General features: G+C 41.1%; 1 protein-coding gene across 1 annotated transcript in view; it reads right to left on the minus strand.

The window, feature by feature from the left end:
- pvalb6 (parvalbumin 6) overlaps positions 1-25890 on the minus strand; it is a 36824-nt gene extending 10934 nt beyond the window's left edge. Inside the window, exon 1 of the mRNA XM_058654521.1 lies at positions 25565-25890. The gene's annotated coding sequence lies outside the window, so the exon portion shown is untranslated. The remainder of the gene's footprint in view (positions 1-25564) is intronic.
- Positions 25891-26444: the final 554 nt, after the last annotated feature.

The following is a 26444-nucleotide window of genomic DNA, read 5'->3' on the forward strand; positions in this document are numbered from 1 at the left end:
CTACTGGGACATAACTCTCACTGCAAATGAAAAACCATCCCCTCAAAGTCCTACACTTTTTTAACCACCTAATGCCTTGTCTCTTTCAGAACACATACAGTAAAGCTATCCTTGCCAGGACGCTACATAAAAACCTATTGCTTGTAGAAAGCGTAATCAAAACCTTTTCATCAGTTTTAACCATAATGAGTTCATGCTTTAACCTTTACTATTCACTCATGCCTGGGTCCAAGTTCTGTGTCTGCAGAGCACAGCTATATATTTCCTGCATAGACATAATGGCTGTTCTTCTATTCATACTAAAATAACATCCGAGTACTCGATCTCACATTCCATTCCAGCAGCAACGATGTCTTACACGGAGGGTTGCTCCCATTGTGTATGTGTGGTGTCTGCAGTTTCAGTCTTCTTTATTGCATCTTTAGACAAAAGAATGCACCACAAACTGGACTTGAAAGTGCTGTGCTACAGGAAGCATGGACAGATAATGACATTTATGTGAGACGGACCATAAATGTGGAGAAAAAATGGAAATGATTTGTATTTATTCTAGCGACAGCACTGCTGAAAGCCACGATTGCGAGCGGTGAGCTGCATCACAAACCATACCGTGGTATTTCATTTCAGTGACTGTGTCAGACTGAGTCCGGTCAACTAAGCATTTTAAGTAAGTGATTCTAATGATTCAGTTCACTGAAAACAACTGCTTTACAATGCACGAGTCACAAGTTTGTGCGTGTTGCATAGAAAGCAACATCATGGCAGTTTCATGCAGCCGTGCTATGATGACTCCGCCCATGTTGAGGAGGTACTATAGTAATGGAAAATCAACCAAACAAAAAAGAGTCGAGCTGTGCCTTGCCGTACCGTACGTATAGTGGAAAAGCGCCATAAGGAACCAGGTGTGGGACCTGCATTCCTTGGTCCCTTACCCTAACCTTAACCCTAACATGACAAAACGCCTAACTGTAACCTTTACAACAAACGTAATTCTAATCCTTACCCTAAAAACAAAATATCCACACTTTCCCTTCTGATGGTTTTTACATGTGAAGTGCTGTACACACACACACAGACACAATCACACAACAGCAGCAGTCTTTTGGAAGTTTGACAAGGGGCTCAGCAGGAGGACCGCAGGAAGCTGGGAACGAGAGAATGATGTGATGGAGCAGTGACAGGCAATGCTGGGAGGGAGATATCACAGTATGTGTGTGATGAAAGAGCAACAAAATGGAGACAGAGCAAAAGAGAATAATAAAGTGGAAGGAGTGGTATTGAGGCCTTGCTGTGAATCTCTCCACAGAGTGGTGATGTTCGATGGGCTACGGACATTGATGGAAGTTTGAGAGTTAAACGATTGAAACTAAAGCAGAGAAACAAGCCTGCATAGGTATGGCCTAACAAGATAAACCATCTTGCTGCTTAATAACCAACACATCCTTCTCTTAGTCAAGCAGCATAAGAATTTCATTCCCACTGCTTCAGTTTATCTGATTATTTGAGCTTCTCAGTCATTAAAACAACTGGCTTGCTGACTGGCATATAAATGTGGAAATTCAAGCCCTTCCTTACAGGTCCATTTACAGTCTTAATGTGTGTGTTTATTTTCCCTTGGAGCTCAAACGTACCATTATCATATCTATAAAGGTAACCGCAATAATCAGCTCTGCTCAACAGTTCTCTTGGTGGTCTTCACTTCATAAGGCACATGCTTCCTGGTGCAGTAGAAACAGTTTAATAGTCTTATTCTGACATAGCACACTGTACAAACTTTCTTTCCAGCTTGTGTTGGAGTAAAACATGAACGTATCCCTTTTATTTTACACATTGTAAACCTTCATCAAGGTAGCTGAGACGGAGGAGCCATATTTAGACATGAAGTTTGGAATTGAGTATAAAGAAACGGGAACTTGCTTTTCCTGCTTTGTTTGCACATGAGCTCACATGAGCAGACGTTATCCGGAAGGTAGAGACTTGAGATCTGGCAGTTTGAGGAAACAGCTTTCGCAGACATTTGCATTCTGACTTAAAGCCCCTCCAGACAATTTTATGAAAATGTCTGCACTTCACTTTTTGGCTTTAAGTTGCTGTAATGATATTCAAACTATTAAATTGTGTAAAAATGCATTCATACTGGCCCCCTAAGTCTTATTTTTACCATGCTATCCTCTTGACTATACTGGAATGCAGTTCGGATTGAAAAACGCTTTATAGGGCTGCTTATCCTGCCCGATTGATTTATAAAATTTTTGCCTTGCAAAACATTGATATTCAAGGCCTGCAAAATCACTATCTACTCAATGATTCTAATCTACATTTGCAATTTGCCCTTATGCTTGGCTGCTATTCATTTATTTTCCCATTACACAAGTTATTTAAATAGTGTATCTGAACAGGATAAAAGGTGGTTGCTGTTACTTTCTGCCTAAATGTCACTGGATTAGAACATCTGTTAAATGCTTACATTTCATGTAATGAGATAATGAAATGTAATGAATATTTTTTTGGTCTCTGGCACAAAGCCGACCGTTTCCTCTGAGCAGGAAGGCTCTGCCCTCACATCTGATCAAATTACGCAGGAAGAACAGCGCACCACCTTCAGCATATTTTTTTCAGAAGGTGGTTTCAGATAAAGTCAGTCTGCCTGATTTATTGAGTTTAGGAGCATGCGTTCAACTGTTGACATTTCAGTGAAGTGGTATAGGCTTGATAGACCCTGAAAGGTCTGCGAAATAAATACTGGAGTAGACACCAAGAGTAGATCTCAAGGGAGCAAGGGCGTTTGAAACAAAAAAAACATCTAAATTGAAAAAGGTTTTAATTTGGTGCTCATATTTCAATAATGAGGCCATTTGTGGACGCTTTAGTATTCTGTGAATCAACTCCATGACATTGTAAGGGAAATAAAATAAACGGAATATGTCATTGAAGGGATTTTGTACCTCAGAAAGTTACCATGACACACACACACACAAAGTAATATTCTGTGTCATTATCTTTTTTTTCCCCCACATGCGCTATTATATTATTGTGTCTCAGTGGTTGTCTTTTTCCATTTGTCTGTCTCAGATTGAAAAGTGCCCCATAACAAAAATATGGACGTTCAGATTGGTGAAGGGAACATGAAAAGGCAGAGATGGATGTAAAAAAAAGACAGAATACTGTATGAGAAAGAAAGAAAAACTGAAGCGGTGGGCATGGGTAGAATGAGACAGCAGGGGGTTGGTTGTTGACAGCAAAATGAGGATTCATTTGCCTGTTAATAAGAAATCCAATCCAATCTCCTCTGCTGTCTGTTTTTGTGCAACTGTGTGTTTGTTGGTCTGATGCTCAGGCAACAGGAGCCACGTGCTTCACCATCGCTCTGTCTTTAAATACCAAAGTGCTGAGTCAGATGTTATTCTTCTGACTTCTGACTCTGAACAATCAGATCATGTGTAGATATGAGGTTTCACACATCGGGCACATTTTGATACAAAGCATCGGTTGCCGTTGCAGGGCCTGCAGGATCTTGGGTGACACACAACCTCTGTCTGAAGTACAAAGATATCAAAAGACCGTGATGACAGAATAATGATTGGCCTGACTCTGCACAGAGGAATGATGCCCTCACAGAAGTGAGAACAAAAAATTGGACTCCAAAGGCTGTGTACGATGTGATTTAGGGAAAAGATGAACGAGTGTGGAGACAGGTGACAGTCAGTCATCTGTCCCTCAACGAGGACAGGTTGAAAAATCTCTGAGGTCAGTATTGGCTCTCTCTAAGCTATGATAATACTGATCTGACATCTAAGATCTCTTTCACTCGTCTCGTGAAAATGAAAACATTTAAAACATTCGCCACCTTTTTGCCTAAATCAAGTGTAAATGTGAGAGGACTTGTCATCAATCAGCTGTCAGCAATGTCTTGAGCATCTGACAGAACGATTAAACAAGGGCATTTATGGTGGGCGCACAAACGTGTGTAAGCATGCCCTGAAATGCAAAGTGTTGTACAGAGAAACTAGTCTGGATGACCAAGAAGTCAACAAGATTGATGACAATACATATAGTGTTTACACAGGGAAGTCGACCACTTATTTTTCAAATATCGTAACCTTCTCTGATTTACACATGAGCGCCTTTGCTTTCACACACCTCACATGTGTAATAAGCTACATTAAAGTAGTAAAATTGTTGTTTTACAAATGTATAAACCGCTGTACTGCAGTGTAAAAGTTGTCTCCTTCTACTTCTGGGTCAAAGACCAAGGAGGAAACAGAACGCCAAGTCAGACTCCAGTCCGATAAGAGTATACGTGCAGAAGTAATCGGACTATGACTCGCATTATCAAGGTATGTTAGTCTGACTAAGACTAGCTCAATTTAAGTCGGACTAACGTGTTGAAATGACATTAAGAAAACCGCATTATTGTCTTAGTCTGACTAATACTAACATTTAACATGCATGTAAACGCACTGATTGACTCTCTGCTCCATCGAGCTGCTTATGAAGACAAATTTACTCCAAATCAACTTCCCTTTTGGATGCCTCCATTGTATGTGCACCTTAGTAATGAAAAATTACTTAACACAAAAACTTATGGAGCCCCTGTGCTCATCACACACCTGCATGTTATTCTGGCTATTCTAAGTAAAAAGCAAGCTTTTATGGATGCTGCTCACCTTTTCTCTGCAGACATAGTCGGGCTAAATATGATGTTTAACCTGTTCAAAGTTGTAGTCAAATGGGAGGAAATTTGTAATAATGCAAGAGGGAAAAACACGTTGACAGTAAACCACCACAACAGTACAACGAATGAAGAAATTATGCAGCGTAAAACAGGAAGTAAACGGGAAAATATACGTAAAGTAAAACTAACATAATAACACAAACCACCCATACAACAGAAAACTTATACCAATTTATATCCAGACTGTGTACATCAAGTCGACTGCAAACAAAATATGAATTTGACAGTAAACTATAAACAAATGAAGGAAGCTCTTGTTCAAACAGCCCATTTGACTTTCTGTTGTGACTGTTGTGACTTGATACACACAGAGTGATTAGCGGCTTAATTGGAAATTCTGTGTAACAGGAAAAATCCCTTTATCTCTACAAGCAAGACAAAGCATCTGCTTTGTCCACAGTGAAGATTTACCGCAGTGACAGTGAAGACGAATGGAAGAAATTAAAGAGAGAAATGGATTTACACACACATGCATTGCACCACACACTCACACATGCTTCAGCATGTATGTTACATGTAACATCTCCTCCTCACTCTCACAGTGCCAAGCACCCACACGAGTGGGAAAATATGTACATACACAATAGCCCTAAAAGGTACAGATGCATGTTAATAAATGCACAAAGAAGTTTTTGACCTTGAAGTGCAATGTGCTCAGGGAAATGTGTTTGCAGTGTTGTGTGTGTGGTGAATATCAACAGATCACACAGGCGGCTTCAGGTCCATACCTTTGTTTGTCTTTGTTGGTTTTACCACACAATGCTGCACGTTGTAAAAGATATGAAGTAAATGTTAAAGAAAGCAGCCCCTGCTCTGCTGTCACATGCTGCTGATGCCGCACTCACTCGCTCTTTATGGACAGTAGAAGTTTCCCCGAGTCAACGGTCCATTAACTCAACTAATGCTAACTGGCTAACAGTATGCTGTGCACTGGGAGCAGCCGCATTGCAGTTGCAGCTGATTCCAGTCAAGGTTCTTCTTGCAGTGTGCAGGACAAAATGGAGACAAACCAGAGATCACAGACGCACTGAGAGAAGACATTTTCAGCAGTTGGCCCGGAGACAAAAAAAAGGAAGCCTAGTTTCACCTTGTCGTCACTTTGCACGTTTGTTTTACAACCTGGGTTCTAATGACTAGACAAAGCGGCAAGCAGGAGGGAGGGACCTCCCATTTTGAAGCCTTGACATTCGTGATTTAACAAGCACCATGTTGATATTGATATCGGAAGTTCACAAGCGTCACCTGCAACCAGGCAATCGCACTAGTGGCCACTCATATGTGCTTTGCTCTATTGTCTATTTCCTCTTAAAGGGAGCATCATTTACAAAATTGACTTAATGTGCAATTGAAGAAGACCTGAAACGAGATATTGAGACAATAAACTCCTACTGACGTTAAAATAACACATATGCCCATCGACCTCCATTCAAACGGACTTGGTTTTGCAACCAGTCAAGTCTCCCCCGGGTGGCTTATCAGTTTTACTTCAAGCCACCAGGTTGGCCTCCTCCAGCAAACTAGAAGACTACGTTCACTTTTTATATACGACCTATCTACTGTGCAAACTTGTCAGAGGCTAGTGTGTGACCAGTGTACTTAGGATTCACAACACCCAGCCTGTCAGAGAGTGTAAAAAGCACAGCAATCCCCTGAAAGTGAGAGTAGTGTAACTCAGCTTTAGTGAACACTGACTCAGAGAGGTGTAGCCTGAATTCAATCACAGGGTTTAAATGGAACAAAAAAAAACAAAAAACAACCAAATACCTGGGAGTCTGGTACTCCGTCAGGGAGTCAGTGAAAAGCCTATATAATGTTGACTTGAACACGGTCAACAGAATTATAACCCTCATTGTGCTGATGTTTGTAGCAAAGAAGGGAGCAGTCATCCAGGGAGAAACCATAATCAGGACAAGTTAAGGCACCAGTATTTCATATGCATCGATCCACTCCCTGCTAATGTCCCATGGTTTCATGACTTATTACACAATTAAGTGCACACCTACAATCACAGTATGATCTGATTAGATAAAAGTGCATTCAGTCAATCCATTCATGCCGTCATTGCATGCAGAAGCAGTGACAGTAAAGAGGTTTTAATGAAGTCATTTTTTCCTTCTGTCAAGCACAAGAGAGCCAATGTCGTCTTATCTAAATGTAACAAGCAAATGTCACCGGGTGCTTAAATTTATGCTCTGCAAAAAGAGAAAATGGTTTTCATTTTGATTCCTGGGTTGAAAAGAGTTCACCCATGACTCGCTGCAGTGCATTTTGTAGAAGAGATAGTGCAGAGTGTAGTTGATAATTGAACAGGTTGAGTGCGCCTTTGAACAAACTATATCATTCATGACTTCTCAGGGAGAACAGGCCTAATAAATCTTTTGAAGTGTCTCTCTCTCTCTCTCTCTCTCCGTTTCCCTCTGCAGGATCACATGAATCACCACAGAGAAAGACTTTCCCGTAGCATCCTGGGTTGTAGATTATTATTAGCAAAATTTAACGTGGTTCTAGAGCAAGTGTGGGTTATCTTTCTCCTACCAGGGCTGTTTAATTGGAAGGAAAATGCCTCACTTATATGAAAAAATTGGCCATTTTTCTTGTATCAGCAGCTCTGCAGCATCAACAAAGCTCCTTCACAAATTTAGTTTCTGAACAAGGTTTTAGCTTCTAAGCTATTCGCTCACTACAAACTGTGTCATACAAGATTGTCTCCGTCTGAATACACTTGTTTTTCCAATTTATCCAGTGTTCGAGGTCATTTTTCTTTTTATCACTTCTAGCCAGCCACTGCAAACCACGCATCATGTTCTTTTATTACCAAATAAATGCCATCACTGGGATATTTGTCGTGATGCATAAGCCAACCTTCTAAGCAGTCAGTGTATAAATCAGTGTGTTTACATGCATGTTAAAAGTCCAATTTTAGTCAAGCTAGTCTTAGTCGGACTGAGATACCTTGATAAATGCAATCGATTTTCTCCTCTGCATGTACACTCAGAGTCAGCAAGTTGTCCGACTGCTTGTCTTAGTCAGACTACGGCCTTAGCTCCATTAAACTGTGCAGGTAAACGCACTGAATGTTGTAAAGTCATACACATAAAACTAATTAACACATACTTAGAATCCATAGAATCCAGTGACATACTGCTCCGACCTCACAGTTTTCACGGGCATTAACTCAGTGGTTTCAGTTGCCTTGGGGAAGCATTATAACACTTTGGTCATGAATGCTTGTTTTGAGCAGCGTAGCTGTCCAGTCTAAAAGGTCTGTGCAAAAACAGAAGATATTTGTTCCCTCTCCCAGGGCTGTAAGAAAAGAATAATGGCCTTATTTTTTTGAAGCTCTCGTCCTTGCAGCTTGTTCTTCTTCATCATCTGAGCAGAACTTTTGTGTGATTGGCCAGAAATCGGAAATGGGCGTGGTTAACGCAGAAATGTTGTCATCCCCACGAGTTCAGCACTTGAAGTAAGAAATGTCCTGGCCAGAACCATCTCTGTTCTTGCCACCTTGAGAACAAAACTAATTTCTCTTTTCTTGCAGATGCATGTACACGGCATGAGTACATGCATCTACATAGGAACATGTGCCTGAGTGGGATAGTGTTACTTTTATGTGTATAGGCTGAACAGCGACTGTTGCCAGTGTTGCCATCCATAATTCTGTAGCCTCAAGTGCAACATCAATGTGGGAGTGAACATTATTTAGTCAGAGAAGCTTTTTCTCGCACTTGCGTGTGCATGTGTGCACGTGAGTTTTTCTCACAGAATGATCAATAGTTTGACCGTTGTTGGTATCACCTGGAGGGTAACTGCTGCACCTATGGAATCAGCACTCAGCACCGAAGGTTTGACAACCTACTCGTTGTCTTTAGTCTCTTTAGTACCTTTCCTGGTATCAACACTGTCAGGACCAGTTGTCCTCATGGAGACCAAAACCTGGGATAATGATTTGTTTAGGCTGTCCAAATGTTTAGAAGATGATGCAGTATCTTAAGAAGAATACCTGCTCAATTATGTGAGTCTGTGTCTGCGACTGCAGAATACAGTATGTAACTCTATACTGTTCAGAATTTGAAAAATTCTTAACTGCCGTCGTTCATTTTGTGGATCAAACAGATGAAGAGGAGGAGGTTTAATGAAGAAAGAGAGCAGGAAACAAAGGAAGTAAGTGATGGAAAGAATAAAGGCCTTTCATACCCTGCCAGAATTTGGTTTATCATTCTACAGCAGTTTTGTCCTTTTCCTTTTATTGTTTATTGCTTGATGTTGCCTCCTCTGGAACCGGGACTTTTCAACATGGGCTGTATGTTTGTAAATCTTGGTGTATAAGTGAAAAGTACTTACAAAAACTGTAATAATGTGTTAAGTAGATTGGTTCTGAACACCTTAATCAATGGAGCAACTGCAACATCCTATGTTATGTCCACTAAAGGTGCTTATTTTTGTCAATAAATGGTTCTGATTGTTGCTGTAAGAGTCTGTGTCACTCAGGTCTCACTCTGAATTACTACACAAGGAATTTGGAGATAATTTATTCACCTTTTATCGTGACTGAATATGTAGCTGAGAACTATCACACACACCTGTATTTATAAACATAGGGTCCAGGTTGAAAATATCAGAATGTATCTTTAATTAAAGTTGCCAAGACACACACACACACACACACACACACACACTTTTCCTCTTTCCTCTTTTTTCTTTGTTACACTCACCCACACCCACAAACACACACACACACACACACACATACACAGGAGGATTTCAGTTGTAGTAGTTCTGGAACCAGGCCTGCCAATAAAAGCCTTGACATGGAGTCTGAGGGGACAGATGAGGCAGGTGAAGAGAAGAGTGGGAAGTGAGGTGGAGAGAGAGAGAGTGAGAGAGACAAGGGGAGTAATTAGGAGAACTAATGTCTCCTCTTTCACTGATGACACTCAGATGCTCAAATGACAGCGACAAGGGCAGAAAGCTTTCCATGACTCAATCACATTATCCTTTATTCCTCTATTTATTCCTGTCTAAATTGACCTTCTTTCATGGGTCCCAGAGGGAAAATTCAAACTTCAATTCATTCTGGTTACTTTCTCACTCACTCACTCACTCACAGGTGTCAGTAACATCAGGGCCTTTGATCATTTCATCCTGTCGTTCTCCATTCAGTTAAGGATGTGATGAAATGCCTCAATGAGCAGGCGATGCTTGTTGTGCTGCAGCTGCCATGCAGACTCATGGAAAACAGCAGAAGTGGCTAAAGTTCTGACCATTTTCTTCTTTGAAAGAACTTTTGTCAGAATACTTAACTGTGTCACTAAGGACTCACACTGGTCTGCTTTATATATATATATATATATATATATACATATATATATAGTCTGGCACCTCCTCCTCATGCTAGTCACCAAGATGACAACTCTTGCCCCCCCAGACCGGTGGTTTATCAGAGACCACCTCCAGAATTTGGGATTGGAGAGGATGGAATGGCCTGCCTGCAGTCCTGACCTCAACACCTGTGGGATCAACTTGGGCGTGCCGTTCGTGCCAGAGTGACCGACACAACCACATCGGCTGACTTGCGACGAATGTTGGTTAAAGAATGGGATTCCATCCTGTCCTGCTAGGCTGATGTGGCTGTGTATGGTTCTTCAATTGTTAAATTGCCAAAATGTCTTGTTTCTTCAGACTTCAATCATCCAATCCAATAAACGACATCAAACAAGCGTCAATAGCAGAATAAGCTGTCGGGCACTGGCAGAGAAGATTTGGCAAGTTTTTCATGGCGCAACCCACATCCTTAACTCGGCTGCTCAACCCACAGAGGCATTTTCCTTACAAATGGGACACCGTTTAAAAGGGAAATAGAAGAATTGTAAGAAGCAATTGTTTCAACAAAGAAATAATAAAATAATCCACCAAACACAAGCTTCCTTACTTTGTGTGCTAAATTCAGATGAGGACAGGCCTTCATCACCTACAAACTTAATTATCCAATGCAGTAGGTTATTTGTGCCAGCCATACCATAATGTAAAAGATGCTTTTGGGTTAAGTGACTTTGGAAGAGAGAGGGAAAAAAGGAGGGAGGAGGTGTGTGTGTCCTTCAGTCTAATTTATATCTTCATCTTTTTAAAGTGGTGTCTCCACAGATATCATGCATTAGGATGGCACTGTGAGGTTTTCCTGCCTCTTCTTTCCATTGTCTGTTTTTTTGGCAGCGGAGTTGGTTGTTGCTTTGTTTCTTTATTTACTGTTTAAATAATATCCCCCTCCTTTTGTCCGCATGGCTCCTCTCCATCCTCTTGAAAACACAGAGACAATATGTCCCTGCAACCCAAATCATCATCATCATTTATTTCTCTTCCCCCATCCATCTCCCCTTTCTCATTTGGCCGTCCTTCCCTCTCTCTACCTTTCTCTCTCCCTCTCTCTCTCTGTCATTAATTTTACACTTTCATTTTCTTTCAGCAACACACACTGATGCCGTCGCATCATCCTCTTGGCACATTCTGCATCACCCCTAAGTCCCTGTTTCCCTCCCCATGAGTTTTATCTCTATTCCCTCGTCCCCGTGTCCCCACAAACCCTCTGGCGCATGATCATTTGGCTACAGCAGATGTGCTCTTACACTCCAGGTGTGTGTGTGTGTGTGTGTGTGTGTGTGTGTGTGTGTGTATGCGCTTCATTGAATGATGGCTACAGGAGAAATGCTCACTCGCTCTCTCTTTGTGTCTCTCTCTCACCCACACGGGCCAATATCCCCAACATTCCATTAACCTTCCTGTGTGCATTTCCTTTCCTTGTTCCCTCTTGTCATGTTTTGCCAATTACTCTGTGCTATAACACATTCTATGCCTGTAAAAACACACACATATGCATACTGTATGTTGCAAACAAACACAAACGGGCCTGTCAGCATAAAATGAATAGGTTTAATTATGGATTTGTGAATCTGCTTCTGTTTTTTAAGGCGATTGACACCATTTCTACTGTGGTTGGGAATCAGAGACCGAAAAAAAACAACAAGAACACCATGGACCTCAGTGACAGTGTTATAGTGCTTACTATTTTGTATTTTAGTTTTTATATTAAACAATCATAGATCAAGTCCTAATATTACGAGGATAAAGTCGTAATTTTACGAGGACACAGTCTTAATATAACGAGAATGAAGTCGTAATTTTACAAGAATAAAGTTGTAATATTACGAGAATAAAGTCGTAATTTTACGAGGATAAAGTCGTAATTTTACAAGGATAGTCTTAATATTACGAGAATGAAGTCGTAATTTTACAAGAATAAAGTGGTAATACATTGAGATAATTTTTTATCATTATCTAATTAAATGCATTATTATTAAAGAGCGCAGATGTAACCAGCGATAGCCTTCCAGTCGACCACGAGCAGCCATTTCCTCCTCCACAAAAGAGAGGATTTCCTCCTGTGTGATTCATTCTTCCAAACAAACTCAGTTTCTTTCACAATCTTTTCAAAGTCCTGATGCTAAAGACAACGTGGTGCTGATAGGACAAAAAATATTAAGTATTTCTTTATTTGTGAAGCCCAAATCGAAATGTAACTTCACGAAATGCTCCGTGTTTGTGTTCTTGACGCAGGTTGCAGCTGATCATCTGAGATTTTGCATGAATAATTATTTATTCTTATAATATTGCGACTGTTCTCGAAAGTGCTCGAAGGTTTGGCCCTAATAGTCCGTTGTTGGAAGATGAATGTATGTGGAAAAACCTGCTTAAGCTCGGGTTTAGTCAGTTTTTTGAGGTTTTAAGCTCAATGTGGCAAATATGTATTCCATGTCATCTCCTCATCCTCAGAATCTTTGCCAAGCCATTACTGCTCCTCCTCCTCCTCCTCCATTCCAACTGGATTAATCCCTCAAGCTGATTAAAAAGACAGCACCATCAATAGTGTCCAAAAGTGCGTTATCATAATTTAGCCTCTGGGTTCAATGAGGTGTAAAATCGGCTATTATTACTTGTTGGGAAAGACAGAGAAATGACTGTATCTGCACGTAAAGGTTTTGAAAATAAGTAATTATTCATGTTGGAAATCAGTTAGACATGTGTGACTGCACAGGAGAATGTATGAATTACTTGTTGTACTGATATTTGTGTGAGCCTGAGTTGGGGGTCAGACTATCTACATTTATCACAAAATGGAAACGACCCAGAAATAATGATTCTAATCAGATAAAAGGCTTTTAGATGCAGAGGAACACCAGCTAAACAACAATGAAGACATAATATATGATCCCATTTATCATCCTTTTACCTCAGCTAAACAATAGTTTTTCCTCATGACATTTATATTCATATAGTAAATGCTGTTTAATGTTGTCCTGTTGTTTGATAATGTATTATCAATGGTTACACGCCAACTTTTGCTTTTCAGGGAAATCATTGTAACATCAGGGCAAGGACTGCAGATTATCCTAAACAACAATACACAAATATGCATTAATCATTGATTTGCATGGTCCATGCCAAATAAACGAATACAAAATAAATAAAATGAACTTGTGTGTGTCCATAGTGTAGTATTTTGAGGACATTGTGCTTAGTTGCAGATGAGGGTTCAGTTCTGTTTCAGAGAGCAGCAGCCGCAGCAGTGTTTTGTTTTTCTCGGGACTTGAGTAATGTGACCAAGTTTAAGTGAAATGAATCACTGAGGTGTCCTCTTCCACTCTGTTGCTCCACCGAGCAGAAAATACAACTGACTTGGGAAGCTCCACGTGTCAAGCTGCAAACAAGGCAGAGAGACAGGCTTCTAGAGAATAACAATGGAAACACGACTTCAATGACAATATGACAATCTACCTATGCAGATATAAATACAAATTTACTGTTGAATCAATAACAAAGCTCATCGATTTATTGTGGGATTTATACTACATTATTATCATATAATTATATATGCTGCACTTTTTTACGTGTAGTTCACCCAATATAATATTCTCAATATTATATTTGTTGTTTTCTGTTTGTCGGAATGACAGGAATTGATTGAAAATATCTTTATTATCGACCAGGTGAAGTTTCGGGTGTCGTTTCAGGTCCCGAGCCCTGGTCCGACCTTGACTTTGACTATTGATTTTTGTTCGTATTATGTTTATTTGATCGGTGCCACCATGAATCCTGGACGCTGCAGGTCAATGAGTGTGATCTTTGTAATTCTGTCTTTTATGTGCTGCCTCATCCTTTTTAACCTCTCGTTCTATTCTACAGCATAACAAGAGAGAGAGCCTGAAGGCCACACTGCTGCTCAAACACACACACACACACACACACACACACACACACACAGGACTAGCCCCCCTACCCTACCCCACCACAAGCATGCATGCATGCAGTCTTACAGAGCAGGTTACTGTACAACTGAGAATGCAATGAAGCAGGCGTGTAGGTACTTTCATAGACAAGTGCACACATGTAGTAAATGTAAATGCAAATACAGACAAAATCTTACAGAGCAGGAACAAATATGAAAATGGAAACACATATGCCATATGCATATACATTTATAAGACTGATTAATTCAGGCAATTTTAATCTTTAAAGTATAATGGAACCACTGTGCGTGTACGTGTGTGCATCCATGTGCCTGTAAAAGCTTGTGTCTCCCTCGCTGAAAATACTGCAGTCTTCGTCATGCCTGGCTGGCTCACAGCAGTGTGATGTAAGCCCTTCTTTTTTCTATTTTTTTTTTGCCATGGCTGCTTTAAAGTGATCGAGTCCAGTTTGGCCTTTTGCCTTTCATTTAGGAAAATCGCTAAATCAAATGAGACAGACGTCGGTCGTGCCAGTGGTTGTTTGTGCGTTGTGTTGCTGCCACAGCACTTAGGGGCAATCCCTCATGGAAATTGTTTGATCCTTAAGTAAATGGGGTCAGAAAGAGTCAGAAGGGACTTTTTTTTGCAGGCACACAACTGTGGAGGAAAGGAGAAATGGAGAATTCCAGGAGCGGAATGTTTCGTTGATTTTAATGAATGAATGAATGAATGAATGAATGATCTGGCTCACTGCATACTCTCTTTAAAAGGCACAGTCTCTTGCCAATAAAGAGTAACATTTCACTTCATCAGTACCTCAGGCATCAGTATCAAACGTGTTTTCCTTGCCAGGAGAGGAGCAGGCCCTTTAAGCAGATGATGGTTCATACACATAACATCTTTGTCATAATTGATAAGTGATAATCTGTTCTAAGAATATTAAAAGGCTATACAGTCGAGAGAAGTTTCCAAACTTTCCAAAATAATAACGACCTCCTTGACATGCAGTGGAAGTGAATGCAGCACTTTGCCAGACTCCTCCCTTGCACCAACATCTTGATTAGTGTCAGGATATGTGAGGCACCTGTGAGCCTTTGTTTCTCCCCCTTTCATTCCTGACCTTAGTGTTGCAGGTGATTAGAGACGTAGTCTTGCAGAGAGGGAGGCGAGACACACATCAGGTGAGGTCCCTCATGCACCTGCATGTACTGTATATCTAAAAAGGCACTGAGACACAATGTTTGCACCATCCAAACTGGCCTCAGCTCATTTCCATGATTTTGATTTAGAACTTGTGGAGTAAAATGACTGCGTTATGTCTCCAAATCCTTTATTTGTTTTGCTACATTTACTTTTCAGCTCCAGCCAAGCCATTGATTAGTTTGATCCTAATAAACACTTTACTTTTCTCTGCTTGGTCAGTAAACAAGCCTTTATAAGTGCCTTTATATTCAAAGTTAAAGTGTATTTCCTGCAGTGGAATTCCCCCCCAAATGCTGTGTAAAACTTAGAAAATACAGAGTATGATTCGGAGAAAAAGTAATTAAGGAGATAGGGCGTCTAGTGTAAGTTTTTATTACGTGGCACTATTACGCGGCCATGGAGCCGCAAAGTTTTCTCCTTGTTGATTTGACAATTCTTTCTTTAATCTGCCATTTGTGACTCTGTGTGGTGTTGATTTACAACTGTGAAATACAGCAAAATACCAAAAATACTGCAGTCAATCATGGGTGAAATTAAGTTATAAATCACAACCTTTGCTGAATTACAACAATGCTGACCTGTTAATCCATTCCAGCTCAACAAATCCACTCTCTCCTCAGTGAGCACTAAACATATTGAAGGTAAAATATCCGCCTGGTGTTTTAAAAGAAGCTTAAAGATTTAGTCTTAAAATGAATTGCATATAGAAGCTTAATTACGTCTAGATTTATCCCCACCAATTTACCTCTTGTTGCCTCTTATTCATTCACCTGTGACAGAATAGTCAAGGAATAAGTCTGCTCTCAATGACTTGTGCGATCTTTTGGATAAAAGTCAAGGGCTCATTAATCAATATTTTATTTTGAACATCGGATAGAATGATCCACTGCTACCAACACCACTGCGGATCGTGCGGACAATCCATACTGCAGCATTATGCAGATTTCACCATCTATTGGGGATAAGGTCCCTTTTGTCACTCAATCCTTTATAAAAAATCATCTCAAGTGAGACATAATATGCATTTTACCTTTTGTCCTTGTATCTGTAGTCTCCTCGTTTCCCATATTCATTAAATATTCATCCATCTCTGTGTGTCTCTACTATATTTGTCTGCTTAACCAGCTCATTATAATTGTGTTTTTTTTTTATTTTTGGGGGTACACTTTGACTCTCCTTTCCCAATCTCCACTGGACTAGAGCATTATAGGCAACACCAAGTAAAGAAAGGAAAACACCATTTGTATTCCGAACCATGTCTGTGATGCGAGTGGAAAGAGGAGAGGAGGGGGAGGGAAAAAAGGAAGAGGGGACGGGTGAGGAGGCAATGTTAGAGTCACAGTTAAAGGCTGGTTAAATTCATTAGACACAGTATGACGTTGATTGTTTGGGAGCATTTGCCTACACTTGTCTGCAGATTTGTTTCTCCTTAAAGACAGGAGTTTGACCTTGAGTCAACAAGGTAACATAACATGCACTCCTGTAAGAGAACATATTACACTGTCGTCATCTCATTATTAAAGAGTTTATTCTTTCTCCTACTTCTAATTAGACATTCATCTTGAGTGTTATTAATTAATTAAATTTTGCACCTTGTTACAAAACTGGTGTGTGTGTGTGTGTGTGTGTATTGACACACGTCTTGTCTGCACTGTGCTTGAGTATGATGGTGGTTGTTTAGGACTAAATATAGAGCCGCAGTGGGATCTCACAGTTGGTTAATGATGCGTTTAGTGGAGTCGGAGACATGACAACTCAAGTCCTCATCAATAACCCCATAGGAGACATGGTGGCATGCTGCGTGTAGGGGCATGGGAATCAGTTGTCTGAATGAGCAATGAGCACACACACGAGTGTGCACATGGATGTCAATTTGTGCCAGTGTGAGTGCGCTGCCCTGTTTTGCTAACCCCAGGAGTGATGCCTGCTCAGCAGTGACAACAGCTGATACCCTCTTGTCACTGACAGCAGCTCTCCTGCAGTGCTGCAAGACAGCGCGGGATGAGGGGATAGCTTTTCCACTGACCTTGCAGCACAAAATCCTTACAGTTGCAGAGTAGTAGCACACTCTTGAGTGCTCATACACAATGCAGGACATGCACAACATATAGCCTCTCCTTTGCTGTTACTCGTCTTCATTCTGGTGCCTGGTCCACACTGAAGTACTCAGGACTTGCCTCAGGCCTGTTTTCCAGGACCGGTATTCTTTTGAGAAGCGAGAAAAAAGAGAGCGGGGTGGAAAATGGTGTGGGTGGGGGGTTGTTAAGGAGGATAGACATGTGGAATAAAGGAAAGAAATGTGCAGTAGCCTGGCACATATCTGTGAAGGGAAACACTGAGTATACAGACAGAAAAAAATCTCTCGGTATACTTGACTAAAAATCTCACTAAAATAAATTTCTCAAAGTCAGACTACCACATGCATTTGGAGTTAGAATTACTATTGCATGTATATATTAATTAGACCCATACTGGCCAAGGAGCCCTGATTTGACCTGGAAATAAGAAGCTGGTAGAGAAGAAGAAAAAGCAAGAACAAATGGCAAAATACAGGTGAGCACATTTCCCGAATGATAAAAGGAGACTGTATTTATGCTCTGCCAACACAAAGAGTAGAACATTTCAAAGGTTATGGACAAGATTTGGAATAGCGCTTGACATGGTACCAACTAAGGCACCAGTTGAAGTAGTTTTGTTCTGTGATTATATACGTCAGCCAGAAACAGCTTCACACAAACAAGATGAAACAGGGGTATGTGGCGGACACAATTCATGCGATTAATGAAGTGATTCCTCGTCAGTGGAAAAGGACAATATAGTTAAAAAGTTGTTAACATTTTCAGAGACATTAGAAGTCCAAAAACGGCCTCTCCACATTAGTATTCCTTACACATTATATTACATTAAATCTCGTTATGCACCCAAACCCCACTGACAAAAGTCTGCTGCAGTCCTTGTTCCACACTGGTGCATTATGAAAGTGAAAATAGCTTCCTCACAGCACTGTCCAACTCAACCGTCTGATAACGGTGCCTCAGACTGGCACTGCGACACTGAAGTGAACAGGCCTCACGGAGGAGTTTAACAATGCTTCTGCTGCTGATCATGTTCATATGAGTTCTGTGTGTAAATATCTCAGTGTCAAGTATTTTGTTTATTTAATTTCATCATGCATCTTGCTGCAAAAGAATAAAGCCCACAGAGGAACAGTGCAATTTTATTATACATTTTCCAATTATAGTTATTCTTAACAAAGACCAACTGCACACTGAGACAAAATGTTTCAACCCCACAAACTATTCACAATCTTCTGTGAAAAGTGGGGTGCAGCCGACAAATAGAACTATTCTGTAAAAAAAAGAGTGTTGATACAGTGAATGCTTACTGCAGGGTGGAAATATTCTGAAATATCAAAGCAAAGTTTGATTCCATGAGTTATTTGATGCAATGAATAGTAATAAGAACATTCCACTTTTCCTCCACACCATTTTCACTTCAATATCTTATCCTAGTAACATGTTACAATTGCATGAGCAGATTTTTCTTCCATTCGTTTTAAACCATTGCACCCACCCAAATAAGACAGAAAAGGAAAGAGGGGACGTCCACATTTGGGCCTGAACAAGGCCCTGGCTGGATTGTGCCGGATCTTCAGTTTCATACTTTGTTCGGAAACTTTCACTATAATGACACAGCAAGTGATAACGGAGATAAAGCAAGCTAAGGAGCAGAGTAGGTGAGGAGATAAGGATTGTGGATTAAATTTAATGTAGAGACTGGGTCTAGGAAATGAAGGTCAGATGAAAGGGGAGTGTATGAATAAAGTGATATATGGAAGGAAAGGTTCTTTACCATCACTGGCCTTTGTTCCTGAGGGGTTAGATGTGGCCGGGGATTTGACACTCAAGAGAGATTGATGGATATTGTTCACAACGAATGCTGCTTTGGAGGAACCTAATCTTTGCTATTCAGATGAGCTGTCATTCACTTCAGGGAGGGATAATGCAGCCCTATCTGACCATTGACAGTTCATTGCTCCACATTAGCTTGAGCTCGTTTAAGATAAGTGTGCTTTGCACACAGGGAACTGGCTCTGTTCAGCAGCTTTAACTCTTTTTTCCCCCCACGCTTCTTCTCTTCTGTTGCGATGGGAGCCAAGAACTGCTCACACACTTTAAATAATCATTTGTGAGTCAGGTTGATTTTCTTAAATGTACATTTTCATGAAAAATGCCTGGTTAGCCATCCCATTTCAAAGGCTCTTCTTAATGAGTCATTCAACATGCAAGCAACGAAGAATCCTACAGCGCGGTGGACATCACATAATTCAGCTTTACACCAACCATGGTGACAAGAAAAGCTTCTGCACAAATATTCCGGTGCCTGTTTCAAGCCGTCACAGTTCACTGCACACTTTAATTCCAAGAAGATCAGGAAGAGCAATATATCGCAGAACTTGACAGATTGAATATATCTGACCCTTATAATGCACCTGTGGTGTTTCACAAGTATGGAGACAGCTGGAGTGGACATTATTCCACACCTCCACCTTTCAACTTTCTCTCATCCTTCACCGGAGAACAATTACACGACTGTGGGTTCTCGTCGCTCTGTATACGATGTCTGCTTTGAGCACTTTTGAGGGCAGACTCTTCTCAGGATCCTTTGTATCCAGTAAAACGCTCAAAGTTTGATTATCCCTAAATGTTCAGGAGCACAAAGCACAACAGCTATCCCCCGTGTTCACTCTTTATGACTAGAGCCAGTGAAGAGGAGTTGCCTGGCATATTGCCTGGTAAACTGTATATGCTGCCAGTTACATAATGTATGTCTCTGGATTTGGACAGTGCGGCTTCCGGCCAAAATGGTATTGTTTTTATTCCAAATGTTGCATTACAGAATTGCATGAACTCTAATGGTGGCGCCTTGATGGCCCAACCTATCCCAGGATACATTGCCCACCAGAGATGAACGTTTTGAAACAGTGATAAAACATTTTAAAAAATAGTACTTTCACTCAAGTGAATTGAATTACTTATGGTAAACATAATTAAACAAATGGCCTTAAGACTTTTTTTGGTTAAATTTACTTGTTTTTACATTTGCTGACTGAATAAACATTTATTCCAGTCCCTGTTTAGGGAGCTGTGGAACTATTCATACCAAAACGTTGTTCCCCAAAGACAGAGGCTTTAAGTGGCTTTGAAAATATGGGTCACTTCATCATCCTTTTTAATTCTACTGAAATAGAACAATCCAAGCTCTAAAAAAAGGAAAAGTCCCAATCCCTCTTTGCTCGCCCTCGCTTCCACCTGACCATGTGTTCGTTAATGATTTCATTTAAGAGGTCACTGTGTCCTAATTGGAAGTGGTCGGCCTCCTGTTGCAGCACTGACCTCTTTGACAGTCAAAAGTTAGTATCGACTTATTGCCCTCCACAAAAATACTCACACTTCTGACACCGCTGTGCACAGAATCCCATCCAATACCCTCAAACAGCTCTAACAACCTTTGGACCCAAGTTCCCCTTCAAGGGATACAAGTGCTTTGCTTTCAAAGCACGAGAAAGAGATGAAGAAATGAAATGAGCTACTCTTTATCCATATAAACATCTGTCTACTTGTACTGCAAGGATGTTGGGATTTCAGAATCAAAGTCAGAAATACTTTACTTCAGATGTGGTTCTGTGTGCTGCATGAGCGAAATACTGTGGCAATTAAGCCAAAAGGATTAACACCCATGAACTAAAGGCATTTAAAGTAATCCAGATATTGCAAATTAGCCATGAATGGGCAGCATAACACCTGTGTCCTTTTCATTCATATGAATGCACAAAGTCCAGCTGAGCACCCTCTGCCAGACCACCGCACACTGCCACAATGCTTTAATTCATTCCAGTATTAGCCACACCACAGGCTCCAGTGCTTCAATAGATTCTCTTCATACTCATAATTTCATATTAGCAGGTCTCTCCATACGCAGAGGAACAATCACACACACACACAAGCCTCAAACCTGCAGCATCAGGCACATTTTCATTCTGATCACCCTGTTCATCACTGAGACCATCAAGCGCTCTCCAGATGCCAGTCCCCTCATGCGACATCTGTACTTGACCTTGGAAATGAAGACTCACCAGCAACGACTCTTGAGTCCTGAGAACATGAGTCTCTGTCACAGCCCTCTTTAGGGCCATTGTGCTATCAGCTGAGTTTTTGCATCTGTATTTGTGACTGTGACTGTTTCAGTGGGAAGAGAGAAGTCTTCCGATTCTCCTTTAAGTCTATAACCTCAGCAAAAATAGACTGCCTCTTACTTATTAAAGAGCTTTTTAGCAGGTGCCCTGAACACTGGGTTAATTGTGCTTTTCATGACAAAGTTAGCGCAAATGCAAATTCTCTCAGTGTCTTCAGTTTCGAGGCTGGGAACCGTGTTTTAATTATCCAGACAACCTCTTTAGAGCAGGAGAAGCTGTAATGTGGCCATATGCTCAGCAATCACAGTGTAGCTTCAGCGCACAGGTGGAAGACGATGTGAGGAATGAGGAAAAGAAGATTATAACTGACAGATTTAAGATAGATTATGGAAGGAAAATGGGTCCGAAGGAGGAAAACGATGGTGGTGAAGCTAAATAACGAGGAACTTAAGTTTAATTAGCCACGTTTCCCCTTGACACAAATAACTCAACTATTCCCGATACTGTTTCACCTATGATCACAATTTCCTCACAGAATGTCTTTCCCACCCAATGGCAGGTTTCCAACATACTCACACTCAGTCTATGGAGAGCAATAAGCAGCAGGGAGAAAATAGACAGAGGGCAATTAAGTGATAGGCTTCCCATTGATACTCGTCTTCATATAATCATCACCCCTACCACATATAGTGTTATGACTCTGTGCACTGGCCTAGCTGAAAGGAGGGTGTTGTTTCATGTAAACACATGCTTGATTTATGACTAATTAGCCAGCTAAACAAATGTGGTGTAAGTGATTAACTTTTTTTAATTTGTTGTAATATCAGAACACTTATCTGAATGTCCCCATAATGAAAACCATTTAAGCTGGTGTATGCAATATATTTGTGGGTTTTATCGTGCAATATTTCATAAAAACCTTTCAGGATATCATAACTAGACTTCTGCACCTTCTCCAGCCTCCGTTTATAGCCTTAGAGAAATCTGGCTCATGACAGGAGACCGTGAACAATCAACTGCAGTTCAGAGACAGGATGCTCCTATTGGCTGTTCTACCGACAACCGTCTCTGCTGAATCTTTGAACTTGTAAACTAACATACAAGAATTGGAGAAAACCTCTCCATTGATGTTGTGGTAATTTTCACATGAAGATGACAGTTGGCTGAACTTTACACAGACACAGCATGGATATACAAGCGCAGGGATGTTAGTATGGAGGACGAACACATGATCACAGATGCACTTTTTTCACATTTCACCTGAGAGGCCACAAGAGCGCCCTTGAACCATAATTCAGCAGCACTTCACTCTATCCTCCATATGAGGGTTGTGGGGGGCACTGGTGCCAATCCCAGCTGAGAGAGGGCGAAAGGCACACATGAGCAAAACAGAACATGCAAACTCAATACAGAAAGGCCCTTGTTACGAATGGAACCCGGGTCTAATTGCTGCAAAGGTAGAGTGCTAACCACTGCACCAACCGTGTGGCAGAGCACTTTAAACTACTGCAGTAAATCAGAGCCCATAATAATACAAAGCCACATACACACTCATTTAAATCCTGCTCTGACTAAAGTCTCACTGTCCCTCTCCCCATCTTCCTTCCTGCAAGTCACATTCTGACATGCATAACAATTCACTTTCTCTCATACACACAACTCTCACAGCCACATTCAGTGAGTTTCCATGCACAGTTAAGTCCAACTACAGTTGCAGCTTGACTACGTCATAAAATCTACTGTTCTTGTGCCAGTATCCTGACACATGACACTATGACTTGCATGTGAAGCCCAAAAATGCGTCAAACGTTCATTCACCGCATAGGACAATGTATTGGAGTGGCAAAGAATCAGGTATTAATGTGAAATGGCAGACAAATGCCAACCTTTACTGAATGGAACCGGGCACCCATGAGCAGAAATTGGAGAAACTTTCTGCAGACAAGGAACACAGAAAAGATGGAGAGGCCTGAAAGTGCATTCACACCAAATGCAAAGGGATTTTTTTCTGTGTTAATCGCATAATTAGGGTTTGCGATAACTCACGGCACTCGCATGAGTAACACAAGTAAATACAAGTGGGGACTACTCACTTGAAACTAACACTAAAAGTAACCAAAAGAAAACCACCAGCGCATGTCATCCATTTCTAGCACAAGACATTACATTGCATTGACAGTATTGTATGGAGTTACTGAGACACACAACGTGAATCTTGCATGCTCTCTGGATTTGAGTCGCTCAGCACAACTCGCAAAATTTGCATCAACTTGTGTCATTGCATTGACATGGTATGTAAATCAAATCACATGAAAATGTCATGTTGTGTGAACATTCCATTAAAGGACTAGGTCAATAAGATAAACAGGCCTCATGTTTAAAAGTCGTTTAATGTGTATAACGCTCCGCATATTCATGATTTCTTGACATTATATAATTGCATTCTGCCTCGTATCAGCTGTGTTCAGTCCTCATCTGCATTCTTCTCTTGAGCTCTCAGCGCTCGCATATTAAGAATTTTAATGCAGCCGAACTCCCAGTAAAGCTGTTCTCATCCATGTTTTCATGTTTTTGTTGTCAAACAATGGAATGAGTGTGAATTAATGGACTGCAGCATGGACTGCTGCTGCTCCGCACTGCTAAAATCTTATCAAATCACAAGAGAAAAAGTCTGTACTCCAGAAAAATGTTCTCGGAAGCAAAGTCATAAGCTCTTATTTGTCAGTGTCTGAGGTGTATACCTCTGGAGGGGAATCACAAAATGGCACTCATAGAATGATCCTGGTTTTCCTAAATGGTTAAGACAAGATGGTTATCCATCCATGAGTGGTCCATTTAGGTGTTGGGTGTTTTGACAACTTTGGTCCAGAACTGACTATTTCAGTGACATTGTCACATTCATTTATAGTCCCCCCATAAATGACTAATTTTGATTATTAATTCATAACGTGTCTGACATTGATGCTCAAAGTATAATAACTGACAGCTATTGGATGGATTGTTATATTCAGAGCCTCAGGGGGATAAAATGGGTCTACTTTGGTGATCCCCAGACTTTTGGTCTAGATCCAGCAACAAATTAAAATGTGCCCTTCATTTGCCATTTATTTCTAACTCTACACACAATTTCTGAGGTTTTTCCTCATCCTTTTCTCACCTGCATCTGTCTACCTCCATCTCTGCAATAGAGCGCACCAACCCCCACCCTCCAAATAAATGTCACTCTGTAATTGACCAGCACTGGCAAATCAGGAGACCATCGCTGTTTAGACAGCTGTTAATCTGGGAGGGCTGACGGCGGCAGTGAGATTGTGCCAGTGACAGAGACAGGGAGAGGAATGACAGTTTGGAGCAGCACAGAGAATGACGCAACGAGACAGAAATTGTTAAAAAGGGGGTAAAATTGATTTGAAGTCTGGTGCAAAGTCACCAGTCACAGCCCCGTCTGTGACCACATCTGGCACTGTGTCACTGTGGTGGTACGTTTTGAAAATGAAAAACTAAAATGTCTCCATACATTCACCATCTCTGCATTATTTTTGTGACGTGGCCAAAGTACAAGAGGCTGTATTATGCATCGTTTCAGTCAAATCTCTACTCTAAAATCATCAGCATCTCCCGCACGTGAATGTAATGAGTCCCATCCATATCCCCCGGCCTCTCACACACACACATATACACACATTGAAGCACACACAGAGCTCAGGGAACCAATCACATCTCCGGTTTTCAGGTCCTGTTTGTGAATGGGATTTTTACGGGAGAGGAAGAGGCAGGCACCGCTACGTTTGTAGGCATGCAGCTGTTACAGTGGGGAGACATCAGCATCCTGTTCTCAGTTAATTTCTCCTCCACTTGAAATATTTCACTCTGGTTCATTGTTAAATCTCTTTCCTTCTCCAACTCTGTCTCACTCTTTTTTTCCTGTCTGTTTTGATGCTGCAGCCGAATGTGCCTGCTGCATCAGTACAGCCGGTTTTTTTTTTTCGTTCTCTTCACTTTTCCACAGACAGTCATGTCACTTTCCCATTCAATGAGGAACATTGGACAACGACTGATGCAGGTAAATGACCAATGACCACACAGACAAGGACAGATGGACACACTAACACACATACAGGGGGAGAAAGACAGAGACAGAGACAGACTTACCTCAAGTGACAGAGTCTTCGTCCCAAGTGCTTCTGAATCCTCACTGGTTTGAAAGAAGAGCAACGAGCCTGCAAGCTCCTGACAGCTGAAGTCAAGTGGAGGACAGACAGCGAGAAAGAGACAGAAAGAGAGAGAAAGATAGCTAATAGACAAGAGACAGCAGAGAGAGAGAGATAGGGGGGTTTTGGAGAGGGAGAGAGAGAGTGAGAGAAGAAAATATAAAGTGAACGAAAGCAGGCGGGCTGTGTGATCCAAGAGGAAGAGGAGGAGGAGGGTGCTCAGGCAGGCTGGAGGTGAGATGAAGGGGAGAAAGAGAGAGGGAGGGAGGGGGAGATAATGGGAGGAGGAGGAGGACAGTGAGGGTGCACTAGATTGGGATAGCAGGGGATTGTATGATGTTTGAGAAGAGGAGGAGGGATTGGAGGGAGAGGAAAGTTGGAGATAGGAGTAAGTATGGAAGGAGAAGGGTGCAGAGACAAAAGAATAAAAAGGTGGATGAAGGTGAGGAGGAAGAGAACAAGATGTGGCAGGGTCAAGAGATGAGGAAAGAGGACAAAGGCGGAGATTAAAACTTGGTATAAGAGAATAAGACTCAGTACAGAACAACGTAGAAACATGTGTGCTCATGATTTGCTGAGAAAAAAAAAGAATCCATCAGATTTCAGAACAATTTTCTCTCTTACAACTGCAACCTTTTACAGTCCCCAAAACTCATGTCAAGCTGTCACATCCTGACAGACTTGATACAATCAATTTCAGAGCAGGAAAATTGTCCTTCCATTGAATAAACTGTAATACACTCCTGTTCTGGTGTGTTCCACTACTGCTTATCAACTTTAGGTCCTGGATGGACAACTGGGGGAGGAAAGAGGGGGAGAGT

The sequence above is a fragment of the Solea solea genome, chromosome 16 (genome assembly GCF_958295425.1).
Source record: "Solea solea chromosome 16, fSolSol10.1, whole genome shotgun sequence".
Taxonomy (NCBI): domain Eukaryota; kingdom Metazoa; phylum Chordata; class Actinopteri; order Pleuronectiformes; family Soleidae; genus Solea; species Solea solea.